This window comes from Paroedura picta, chromosome 17, assembly GCF_049243985.1.
Source record: "Paroedura picta isolate Pp20150507F chromosome 17, Ppicta_v3.0, whole genome shotgun sequence".
NCBI lineage: Eukaryota > Metazoa > Chordata > Lepidosauria > Squamata > Gekkonidae > Paroedura > Paroedura picta.
Genome location: NC_135385.1, coordinates 9,014,308 through 9,027,366, shown reverse-complemented (window position 1 = coordinate 9,027,366; position 13,059 = coordinate 9,014,308). Strand labels below are relative to the sequence as shown.

The 13,059-nt window shown below is 49.2% G+C and overlaps 1 protein-coding gene across 1 annotated transcript in view; it reads left to right on the top strand.

The window, feature by feature from the left end:
- MAD1L1 (mitotic arrest deficient 1 like 1) overlaps positions 1–13,059 on the top strand; it is a 239,000-nt gene that overhangs the window by 167,553 nt on the left and 58,388 nt on the right. The window lies entirely within an intron of this gene.

Genomic DNA, 13,059 nt, shown 5'->3' with positions numbered 1-13,059 from the left:
TTCCTCAAAAGCCAGAGAGTAAGGATTTGCCCTTCCATTGGAGTTCGGCAAATCCTACCCTTTCCCGAAAAAGTCTTCAGAAAAGGCCTTTTCCAAGCAGGCCGCATGCTCCTCGATTCCTGCCAAACCAGAGCCGTGGAAGCAAACGGTCGGGCGTTTCTTCTCGCGAACAGGAGGTCTCCCGGTTTGCCGTGCAGGTGGATCGGCTCCATCTAGCAGATACCTGCCAGCGGCCAAAACATAGGCCGTGCCAGCCAGCGCTGACAAACACTCAAGGGCGAAAAGCTAACGGAGGTGACTCGAAACTAGACTCACTTGCCTGTCGTTTGGCAAAGCTTATCCATCACTTCTCCCCCCCCCCCAGCGTTCATCAATCAATCTTTATTTACGGTCATTTAGACCAAAATTTTAGATGCACCACTGTACGACAGCAGCTTGTGAAAGGGAAGGGAATGTGTTCAAAGGTTAAAAATGCATCAGCAATAAAACTTTAAAACTTCTCCGCTGTGAACGTCAACATTTAAACGCATTAAATACCGTTGACTATTTTAGATAAAAACAATTGATATGAGAGACCATAGTAGCACAACTTTTTAGTGAGTGCAGTTTGCCAAGGTGCGACAAATGTGTCGGTCACTATTAGACTTGCAAGACTTTGCTGTTGGAAAAGTAGTTTTAGCCAGAATGTAAAAGTAGCGATCCAAAGCCTGGGCTGAACGTTGACCAAACCTGTCTCAATCCTAACTGCTACGTTTGAGATGTGGTTTGGCATTGCCAAAATTGCCCTCAGAAATTTAGACTGGACCTTTTCTAGACTGCCCAACCTGCCCGTTCTACTAATTGGAGCCCCATATGTTAGCTGAGCAAGAGCCTTAGCCTTGAAGATATTAATTGCTGCTGGAATGTAGTGGCCTCCTTTCTGCCAGAAGGATTTTTTAATTGCACCTGCACTTTTCCGTACATTTAAAGAGATGTTATTAATATGGGCGTTCATGTTGAAAACGAAGAGGTAAAACTGGCTGTGGGCCGGGCCAGGGTTTTTTCAGCGAATTCCACAGCATCTGCAGGTGCCTCAAAAATGGCCAAGCCAGAAAGGCCGAAAGTTGGAAATTGGATGCTTTGCCTGGGCCCGTTGCTCGGAATTTGCTGGTTCCCGGCCGAAAAGCAGCCAGCGGTCCCAGGAGAAACTTCCGGCGTTCTTCCGCCTGCTTCTCCCTCACTTAGCCCTGTCCAAAACCCAGTCAGTGGAACGGCAGGGGATGAACATCTCAAAGAAAGTGATGCCTACCCAGGCCCCCAGATTGGGCATTCGGGGGGGTGGGGGGGTTGATGCCAAGCTCCGACAGAAACTCAGCCGCCAAGGCTTTGACTTTCCTCCCAAAGAAGTGAGCTTCGGTGACACAATATTTGGAAAGACTCGGAGCTGACAGCCCTCGACAGCTCTCCGAACACAAAGCCGGGGGCGGGAAGGCGTCTGTCGGCAGGCCCTCTCTCCCGGGCTCTGTGGTCTACTTTGGTCAGGACGGCCCGGCGAGGGTCAGGCGGAAGTCCACGGTCAAAGCGGCGCCCTGGGGGGGAATTGGCCGACAGCTCGGATGCCTCCTGGCGGCCCTCCAGCGTTGTCAGCCGAGGGAGCGAGGGAAGGCGAGGCGGGAAGCGAGCAACAGATGAAAGCGGAGCCTTCAGAGGCGATTCGGAGACCTGTTTGGTTCCTCCCCGCCGAACATATGGCACCAAATGTTTCCGTGCCCAAATGCACATTAGGAGCGTCGCGCGCCCGCCGGTCTCGCGTAAGGTGGAGAGGATTTAAGCGGTTTAAAAACCCATAAAATTAAAAAAGGCAATGTGTGGAGCGAGGGGTCATTCGTTCCCGTGTCGTTTTCCTGCCAATTAAACAGTGCAGTTGGGCCGTGTGCCAGTCTCGTGGTGCCAAGCACTGCAGAAGGAATTTGGGGGGGGGGATCAAAATATCCTGAATGATTCCTCTTTGGAGCCCTGGCGAACGTTGAGCCTCTGGTTCGTGGCGGCTATCGCTTGCCGAGGGAAAGCACGGTGAAATGAGATGGCCTAGACACCCGGTAGGGAATTTGAAGCTGGACGGATTATCCACGGCGCTCAACACAGTCTGGCCAAGCATTGTTTTCCCCGCCCTCGGCAGATCTCCCACGGTCGGCATCGCCGTCCCTGGCTTGGCCATGATCTGAAGCCAAGCAGCGGAAAAGCCTGTGGGGGAATCACAGCCAGCCTCGACTTAGCCGTAGAGCGTCCTGAGCAACAAAACACGGTCCCCGCATTCGCGGGTGACTCCGTCCCCATATCGATCCGCCTCGGGACATTTGGGTCTTGTTTCCTCTTCGCCAAGGAACTGCAGTGAAACGGAGAGGAGAGCAGTGGGCAGGAGCAGAGTTGTAGAAAGCCAGCTTGGTGTAGCAGTTAAGGACAGCAGCCTGTAATTTGGAGAGGCAGGTTTGGAGAGGAATGGGAAGGTGAATGTAAGCCGCTTTGAGCCTCCTTCGGGTAGGGAAAAGCGGCATATAAGAACCAACTCTTCTTCTTCTTCTTCTTCCTCACTCCTTCTCTTGCAGCTGGCTGGGTGAGCTGGGGCCGGTTCTAGCTCTCTCACGCAGCCCCACCTACCTCGCAGAGTGTCTGTTTTGGGGAGAGGAAGGGAAGGCAATTGGAAGCCACTTTGGGACAGGAGGCCTGCTGGGTGAGCTCGGGCCGGTCTCAGTCCTCTCAGAGCTCTCTCAGCCCCACCCTCCCTCACAAGGTCTCTGTTGTGGGGAGAGGAAGGGAAGGCGATTGGAAGCCACTTTGGGTAGTAAAAAGAAGAGCGCAAAATAACAGCTCTTCTTCTTTTTCTGTCGCAGTAGAACAGAATTCCAGTCCAGGGGCACTTTGATCCCATGGGAAATTTTTGTTGGTCTTGACGGGGCTTTTGGACTCGGAAATGCTTTCTGCTTGCTGCGGTGGAAGTACCAGCTTGGTGTATTGGTCAGGAGCGTGGACTTCTAATCTGGTGAGCCGGGTTTGATTCCCCGCTCTCCCCCACAGGCAACCAGCTGGGTCACCGTGAACCTTGAAGCTGGGGATCGAACCAGGGACCTCCTGCCTCCATAGCTCTCCAAGGCCTGTCCTTTCTAACTGGAGATGCCGGGGATTGAACCGGGGAACTTCTGCATGCCAAGTAGAGGCTCTACTTCTGAGCCACAGTTCCCCCTCATGTCAGACCCCCCCAAACACACACACAAAGTAAGCATCTTGCCCTCCCTTCGTCTGTGTCATGTTGCATATTTCCATTATTTTAATCCTATTACGAATTTGCACTCCAGCGCCTGAAAAATGCTAAGCAGATGTTCTACCGCTGGGCCAAGGCCCCTTCCCAAACACACACGTAAGCATTTGTGACTCAGACCTCGCTTCATCAAGTATCAAAACTGCGAGTGTAAAACACGGGAGCTCCTATTAGAAGGGTGGGATAGAAACAAGTCTTTGAGAACCAGCGCTGGCAGCCTAGCACAAGGCTAGAAGAAGGCTGTATGACCGTGGGGAGCCATAATACCTTGAATGCCCGGCCCTGGAATCAGAAAGTGGTGTGCTTTGGGTAAAAAAAAATGGCAAGGAATTACATCTGGAAATCAAATGTGGGAACAGCTGCTCCTCTTTGGCCCACCAGTCGAGGCTGCAATTTTGGGCTCCGTGCAGCTCTGCACCAAACGGAGCGCATGGGAAGCAGAGTTAAACTGGGGGAACGTTTGCTCTCTCCCCCTCCCCAGTCCAATCAAATGGGATGGAGGCTTCAAAAGTCACCTCCGGGTTTCTGGCTTCGGTGGGAGCTGCCGGCACAATGCCGCTCGGAAAACCAGCGGGTCGATAGCTGTTGGAGGAGGAAACAGTTCGGTCCCTGAGTACAGGGAAGACGATTGCCCCTTTTTGTTTGTCGGGCCTGGGAGAGATCTCGTCCAGGATTCTGTGCCACGTAGCTGTCCTTGTTTTATGCCTCCTCCCATGTGTCGATCACGGCCGTCTCTCAGGTACACTGGTTCCAGGCCACAGGTGGCCTTCAAGGTGATTACCAAAACCTTAAGCCTGACCTGGAATTCAACTGGTAGCTATTGCAGTTGTTGGAGAGTGGGCCAGATGTGGGGGTCAGGAATCTGTCTCTGTGCCTTCCTTTTGGACCGTTGTCAGTTCCGCCATTTGCCCTGGCCTGGAGAGCTTCCGACTTGTCTAGATTCAGATCCGGACACCCCCGACCCGAGTTCTGAGAACCGACATGGTGCAGCAGATAAAGTGTCAAACTAGGACCATGGATGACCCGGATTTGAATCCCTGCTTCAACCCCAGAAGCTTTCTGGGTGACCTTGGTCTCAGCCCGGCCTACCTCACAGGGCTCTTGTGAGAACAGAGGAGGGGAGAACGATATTCAAAGCGGAACTCCAACCATGGAGGAAAGCAGGATATAAATGCGAACGCATCTCCATTTGGGCCTTAAGGCTTGCTCGTTATAGTCTGGAAATGTTCGTTAATGAATAAGATAGCGAGCGAGACATGAATCTGAAAAGTTTGAGGAGTCGCGCAGGATGTATACTCACTCCTTTGACCCTCTTTTGCCTTTTCCCTTGGGAAAGCTCTTGTTGTTATTATTATGATTATGATTATGATTATGATTATGATTATGATTATGATTATGATTATGATTATGATTATGATTATGATTATGATTATGATTATGATTATGATTATTAGATTTATAGCCCGCCACTCCCTTGCGGCTCGTGGCGGGTAACAATATCGCAATTCCCCATTAAAACCCCATAAAACAATAATAACATTGCCAATATTGCCGGCATGGCAAGAATGGCAGCTCAACTCCCCCCCCCCTCCCTCCCACTACTAGCGGGTGGAGAGGAGGTCTTGGCTTGTGTAAAGCACAGAGCCATGTGCAGGCCCCGCTCCGTCCTGGTGATGGCTGAACCCGTTGCCGATAAGATATTTTTCATTTCAGTTCAGAGCAAGCAGGGGTAGTGTTGGTGGGGAGCAGATTAGATTTCCCCGTAGTTGAGTGGGAGTACGTGGTCATTTGCCATCTGCATTTTAGTGCGTCGCGAGGAGAGCAGCGCTCCGTCTTGGGAGGGGGGGAAATAACCTTTGTGTTTCCAGAACAGGTGTTACTATCTTTCTTCCTCTCCTCGCCAGTTCTTTTAATTTGTCCTCCGCGAGCAGTTCCCTGCTGTGCATCTCCTTCGCCCTCCGGCCCTGTTTCTTCCTCCGCCGCCCACGGTTTCCTTCTGCATGTTGGCAGCAAACTGTTTCTCCGCCTTCCCCCAATACGCTGATCTCAACCCAGGGGTATCGCATTCCTTAGCTTCTGTTTTCCGGAAAGCCAGATTATAAGCGTTGCTCGGCCCCGTGATTGGATCCGAAGGGAGTCTTGCTTTCTTGAGCTGGGAAAATAAAAGAATAAGCTTTCCAGTATGGCGGGGGACCGTACTAGGCCTGACAGAAAGGAAGCTATGGGGGCAAACTTCCATTATGCCTAGACACCGAGTGTGAGGTCAGCTTTCCTCCTGCTTCAGTAAGAACTTCTGGACTGGGGTCCCCATGGGTGCAATAGAGGCTCCCGAAAGCTTTCTTGGTGCATACCTATTGTTTGTAGAAAATAAATAGGGTCAGGTGGGGTTCGTGCCCATCAAGGCTTCTGCTTGGCTCCCTGCAAATCCATTTGGCTTTACAGATTAAAATAACTCGGTTTCAGTGGCCGCTTTTACCACACAATTGGCTGTATTCATTCTTGTCCCTCTTGCCTAGTATATTTTTAATTGCCCCATCTTCCCTCCTGCACCTGGGCTTCCTCTCTCGGTGTGGCTCCACCTCCCGTGTCTGCCATTTTCTGATTGGCTCCGCCCCTTCTGGCAGCCATTTTGGCAGCACCCACCTCACTGTTTCAGAATGCCAAAGGCGCTCCCAGGCTGAAGAAGGTTGGGGACCCTTGCTATAAAATGTAAACGCTTGGTCAGGGGATTATTTTTTTGGGGGGGAGAGGGGTGTTAGCAGTCAAGCTCTTTGAAGTTCAAGAAGATAGCTTCAGAAGTAATAAGATCACCCGTGATCCACTGCAGGGCCTTAAATAAAGAGCCAACCGTCTCGGTCTCACTCTAGGGATTTCTCTCAAAATGGCATTAAGCGCTTAACAGAATTAACAGTGGATTTAATATAGCAGCCATGCCCTTGTCTCTTCCTCCTTTCCGTTGACAAGTTTCAGGCTTTATTGCTCTCCCAGGGAGCCCAGAAGCCTTGATTCATTTGACTCCCCCGTTCATGACACGCCGAGCAGAACCGTCCACTTTAATTATCAATGGCTGTGCATCCATCCTTTCCCCTTGTCTGGCTCCTTCGCTCTGGGGCAGCAGCAGACTACTGCAAGCGAGACTCACAGGGGGATGTTCCCGTCCTCCTGTCTACTTTCTTGCTGGGTTTATCACGGCTTCTGGGCTCCTCCTCCAACGACTGTCAGAAGTAGATTCAAATGGGTAGCCATGTTGGTCTGCAGTAGCACAACAAAATCGGAGTCCAGTAGGTGTGTTTTCTGCACTTGCACAGAGAACACTTATCTAATTTGGGGGTAATTACTCTTTTTTTTTTTTTTTAAGATTTCAAATTTTTGTCTGCAAACTTGGGGCAGGTCCCCGAAGATTGCGGACAGTGTATGAGAACTGGTTTTCCCACGTTTTGTTACGGGAGACACCCCTTAGTAGATAAAAACCCTGTCCCCAGTTTGTTTCCCGTCTTCTCCAGTTTCTCTGCTCTGTGTAATTCCTGGACAAATACGCTCTGCTGCTATTCCTAATAAAGACTGTATTGCTTTTGGACTCAATCTTAGAGGAAGATTTCGTTTCAGACTCTTTTCCTAGGTCCCTGACAGCATCTATATGGTCTTTGACTGATTGCCTGATTTTTATCCCTTCATCTTTTTTTTTTATGAGCTCAAGAATCCTACCCTACAGGTAGATTGTGGGTGTTGAGTTTTATCTGGAAAGGGTTTTTACCTGGCGAGGGTTTTGATCATGAAAGTTGCGATCAAAGTGCCAACTTCTGTCCCTTCGCCGTTTCAAAACCGCCCTTGTCACAAGCAACAAAGAGGTTTGGTGTCTGTTTTATATGCAAATCTTAGAGGTGGCCTTAATTGCTGATCGCTCACTGTCATAATTACATCTTCCCTGACTTCGCTAACCTTGTAGGTACTTTGAAGAAATCTGTTACAATTAAACATTTTGGAGCGTTGCAACTTTAGGCAGATTTCCACAGGCTGAACAAGAAAAACAAGAAAGCCCCTTGTTGAAAGATGGTTTGGTCCAGCTGTTTTCTTTTTTAAGGTGCTGGCAGTGAGATAGTTGGGGATGGGAGACACCATTGCAGGCGAGAAGAGGTCACTTCTGGGGAAACCCAGAAGACACAGTGGGTATCTCTAGGAACTGCTGGAAACTCTATGGTTCAGTAGAAGACTGCTTCACTTCAGGAGAGGTTGTAGCTTAGGGGCAGCGCATCAGCTTCGTATGCACAAGGTCCCAGGTTCGATCTCTGGTTAGAAGGACCCGGTAGCTGGTGATGTGAAAGATTTCCGCTTGAGACCCTGGAGAGTGGCTGCCACTCTGAGTGGACAATACCGACCTTGGGGGACCGATGGCCTGATTCAGCCAAAGGCCGCTTCATGCAGGCAAGAATTTATAGTGGGATGACAAGGATTACCGTGAACCATATTGTGTGTTCCTGTTGCCCTGGGAATGGGACTTGAAACTGTGGCTAGTCTGAAGTTGCCAACCTCTAGGTATAGTGTGGAATTCTCCCTGATTTCAAGATTACTAGGTTGGTATAGTGGTTAGGAGCACCAACTTCTAATTGGGCTAGCTGAGCTGGATTCCCCGCTCCTCCTCCACATGCAGCCAGCTGGGTGACCTTGGGCTCATCAAAGCCCTGATAGCGTTGTTCTCACAAAACCACAATGTTCTGTCTCAGCCCCACCTACCTTCTGTCAAGATCAGGTCCCCATTGGGTTGTCAACCTCCAGAAGGGACCTGTCAATCTCCAGACTACATGCATTAGTTCCCCCCCCCTCAAAAAAATTACTCATTTTTGGAGGATGGTGTGTATGGCATGAAACCCCTCTGAGTCCCCCAACCCCCTCTCCCAAATCTCCAAGAGTTTCCCAGCCTGGAGTTGGCAACCCTAGGTCCCCTGGAGGAAAAAGGCAGTTTTGTAGGGTGAACTCTGTGGCATTGTGTCCCTGATGAGATCCCCAGTTGAGGCAGGTCTACTCAGAAGGAAGCCCTGCCCGACTCAGTGGGGCTCACCCCCAGTAATACGGTCTTCGGATTCCAGCCACCTCACCATTGCGCCGTGCGAAATTTGCAACCAATAGATCGAATATATTTGCCGACAGGATGTGACATAATGGTAAAACATTGATTTATAGACAGCTGGCTTTGCACTCAGTCAGTCCCTGACAAGAGGGCATAAGCAGGCCGCCAACTTAATACGTTTTTTACTTTCTTCGACGAAACCTAGTTTTTCGGTCCACTCGTTCAAAGCCAAATGCATTATTTACTGGGAACAAAGGCACCGGTCTATCGAATTCTCCACTTTTCGGTAGGCATCGTTCTTCGGTTTTGTCCCGTTCTTTGCAGACTGATATTTTGTTTCCTTTATTATTATTTTTTAAAGCGGGGAAAGCAGAGTAAGCCGGCTTTCCCGTTGAGAGGGCCACAATGCACCCTCGACGTTTTTCTTGCCTTCCCGGATACTCCTGGAGAGTTGAAAATCAGAGCGTCCGAAACCCATTGTCTTCAACGAGGGCGACGTCTCATTTGTCCGTTCCAAATATCCTCTGCTGTGTTTCCCGAAGTCTTGATTAACTTAGTCGTTTCGGTGTAAAGAGGTGTCGCAATCAAGAAAGGGCGTAAATATTTGGTTCCCTTGTCATAATTGGGAAAAGCTTGACTTTTTGTATGTGGACGGGAGCAGGCAGGCGGTCTTTAGGTCAGGAACAGTCGTCCGCTCGCAAGTTGTGAGCAGTTGCCATTTGGAAGTTGCCCAGTTGCATTTTGGAAGAGCATGCCAGTGTTCAAAGAACGGCAGCTCCACGTCGGCATTTCCCTCTTCTGAGTCTGTTTTTCACAATGGATTGGTTTACGTTTGGCATCGTCAACCTGCGGAGCGAACGGTTGTTTTAGCACGTAATCGGGATAGCTTGCATTGGCCTGTTTTCACCAGTTTTGGGAAGCTTGGCAGAGTCGGCCCTGGTTAGTACTTGGATGAAGGGCCGCTGTCGACGTCCAGGCTGGCTACGCAGAGGCAGGCAATGGAAAACCATCTCTGTCCATCTCTTGCCCTGAACAGGATGTCCCAGGCGTCTCATAATCTCTTAGAAGCTAAGGAGGGTCAGCCCTTAGATGGGAGACCACCAAAGGAAGTCCAAGGTTGCTACGCTGAGCAAAGAAACAGAAGGTTTAGGATGCTTAGGGCTGATCCTGTGTTGAGCAGGGGGTTGGTCTAGATGGCCTGTATGGCCCCTTCCAACTCTATGATTATATGATTCTAGGTCACTTCTGACCACCTCTTCCCTTGGCAATCCCAAGGTTAAGAGCAGCAGCTTCTACTCTGGCCAGCCGGGATTGCTTCCCTGCTCCTCTACATGCAGCCAGCGGTATGAGCTTGGGCCGATCCCAGTCCTGAGATAGCCGTGTCTGCAGACAGTTTCTGCTTCCTAAGCAAACGGCCGACAGTCTGCAGTCGGATCACACAGGTCCACGGCGTCTACTTGCAAAGCATGCGTCCGCTTTATGGAGCGTTGCGTTGACCACATTACCTTCCCCCTCGCCCCGATTGAATTCATTCCTGCCGTTGCTCGCAGTCTTTCCCCCCTTGGCCGTATCGTTTTCCATCTCGATCAGCGACGTTTCTTCCCACCGCCTCCCGAATCGTTCGGAAACCGCCTCCCGAACCGCCTCCCGAATCGTGACGGCGATCAAGGCTGCCCTTAGTGTTGGTCTCCATTATATTCTGATTAGGTGCCCGCCATTGGCCTGGCACACTCGTCTCCATGGCTCGTGCTTTCTTAAGGTTTTAAATCAGCACCTGACTCTCCCAATAAAGTACTGTAATGGAAACTCAGAATCGAGGGCCCGGGAAATGCTATTTCGTGTTTTGATTCATTGTTCTGTGCTTGGAGCGGAAGTTATAGTGATGGAGCAGGCAATTGCCTCAAGCTCTCCCATTCCTTTTCACTAAGATTAATCGATGCTTAACTTCTCCGGCCTGGATACTGCCAGCAGGGCCTGTTCATGGAGGGGTTCCCATCTGCCCACGTGCTCTAACTTCAAGCCTTACTTCAATAATGATATTTTATTTGTAGACCACCCCATCCCTGTCACCCCGGGGGTGGTTAACAGAATGTTAACACAATACATTGGCCAGTAAAGCAGTAAAACAAGATATGCTACCTGAAACCCACCTCCCATTATGGTCCCCCTGTGGGGATTGATGAAAGCATGGAGGGGTCCCTGTCAGTGGATGTTTCAGGTGGGGAGGCCCACAATGCCATAGGCCTGGCGGAAGAGCTCGGTTTTGCAGGCCTTCCGGAATTGTCCTCAGGCTAGCAGGGGCTCATGGGAAATGTAGTCCATGGACGTCCGGGGAGCCCCAGTTTGGCCATTCCTACTCCACCTCGATATGACATCTATCAGGAGAGGCAGGGTATAAATCATTCATTCATTCAATCAATCAATCAATAAACCCACCCTCAGTGGTCAGAACTGTACTAACACAGAGAGAAAACTATGACTGTATTGACAAAAAAAAATTTTTTTTCAAGTCAGGTTGCATGCGAGTCAAAGGGAAACTTTAAATAACGGTTATAAATCAATCCTTCAGAAGAAGTGCTGGGTTTTTTGCACCCCACTTTTTATTACCCCAAGAAGCTCACAATTGCCTGTCCTTCCTGTCCCCCCAACAGACACTCTGTGAGGCAGGTGAGGCTGGGAGAGCTGTAAGAGGACTGTGACTAGCCCAAGGTCACCTAGATAGCTACGCGTGGAGGAGGCACAGGGAATCAAATCTGGCTCTCCAGATTAGAGGCCCCAGTCTTAACCACTACACCGGATCAAAATTGAGGGGAAGACTTGACCAACAAAAATCTTACCTAGTTAAGAAGTAATGCAAATTCTACAATTTCTCGGATAATGTGATATACACATGGCATTCTGACCATGTAGCTTTTCTATAACATTTATCAAATGTAAGAAATTAAATTCAAATGTTAGCATCAAATGTTTTCTTTTTTTTTGGGGGGGGGGGACCAAAAAGTAATGTTACAGCATGTCGGGGAAATATAACAAGTTTGAAGAGGCTGACATCCAATAACTTGGGAGGGGATGGAAACAAGGCAATAATTACATCTCTAACACATTATTATATTTATAATGGCATAATTACAATTCTAACGTATTAAGAGGATAATCACCCTTGCAGCCTCTTATCCTAAACAGCATGATCAAGTCAAAGGTTGTTCAACCAAAAGGTCACCCGTGAAATTACAGCCCGTTGCAAAAATACATTTCGAAACACTGAAAAAGCAACACAGCCAGTAGCTGGAGGAGGGGAGAGAGAATAATTAAAATTAAACAAGCAAGCTACTTAATAAATTAACATGCTTTCAAAAGCAGCCATTAATGTTTAAAAAAACACTATGAGAAATACTAAAAGAAACCGTATAAACAGTTCCATGTGTATCACAATATTCGAAGAATTCTTGAGTATTGTGCCTTAAAAACCTTAAATACTTTGAAATCTGGTTGCCGTGTATTTTCCAGGCTGGGTGGTTGCGATCTGCCAACATGGCCGATTTGGCAGGGGCTCCTGGGAATCGTAGTCCGTGAACATCTGGAGAGCTAGTCTGGTCAACCCTGATCTATACCAAACCATTTCACATCCCTCCCTGACTGTCAGAAGACAAAGTACAATGCTGGCTGTTTCAAAAATAAGATCCCTGTTAAAATTATTTTTAAAATCTTCTTTCCAAAGTTCCAAGCTAAAAACAGAAGGATGGATCCAAGGTACTGGAGCCCCTCAAGAGGTGATCTTGCTCAGATCTACTGATAACATGAAGAAGTGGGTGTGTTGGGTGTGATAAGTGTCCTCAAGTAGCTTCTGACTTACAGTGACCCACTGGATTAATGACCCCTGAAATGTCCTCTAGTTAACAGCCTTGCTCAGGTCTTATGAACCAAGGGCTGTTGCTTCCTTGGTGGAGTCCATCTGTCTTCTGTTGCATCTGTGGCTTCCTTGGTGGAGTCCAGCCATCTCTTCTTGGGTCTGTGGCTTCCTTGGTGGAGTCCATCTGTCTTCTGTTGTGTCTGTGGCTTCCTTGGTGGAGTCCATCTGTCTTCTGTTGCGTCTGTGGCTTCCTTGGTAGAGTCCATCTGTCTTCTGTTGCGTCTGTGGCTTCCTTGGTGGAGTCCATCTGTCTTCTGTTGTGTCTGTGGCTTCCTTGGTGGAGTCCATCTGTCTTCTGTTGCATCTGTGGCTTCCTTGGTAGATTCCATCTGTCTTCTGTTGCGTCTGTGGCTTCCTTGGTGGAGTCCATCAGGTCTTGCAAACCGCGGAGTGTGGCTTCCTTGATGGAATCCCATCTGTCCCCTGTGAGGTCTGTGGCTTCCTTGGTGGAGTCCAACCATCTGCTCTTGGGTCCCTTGCTCAGGTCTTGCTCAGGTCTTGCTAACTGAGGCTTCCGTGACCGAGTAATTTATTGAGTAGTCACAACGCACAGCAGTTTGATTCCTTTAGATATGCATGCCCTGCTTTTCTTTGCAATGGAGAACCAAAAAAAGAGCCCCTCATGTTGTAAGTTCCTGTCTTTCTCCCCAGTGTCATCATGGTGTAGTGTAGGGGTAGTCAACCTGTGGTCCTCCAGATATTCATGGACTACAGTTCCCAAATGCTGGCAGGGGCTCATGAGAATTGTAGTCCATAAACATCTGAAGGACCACAGATTGACTACCCCTG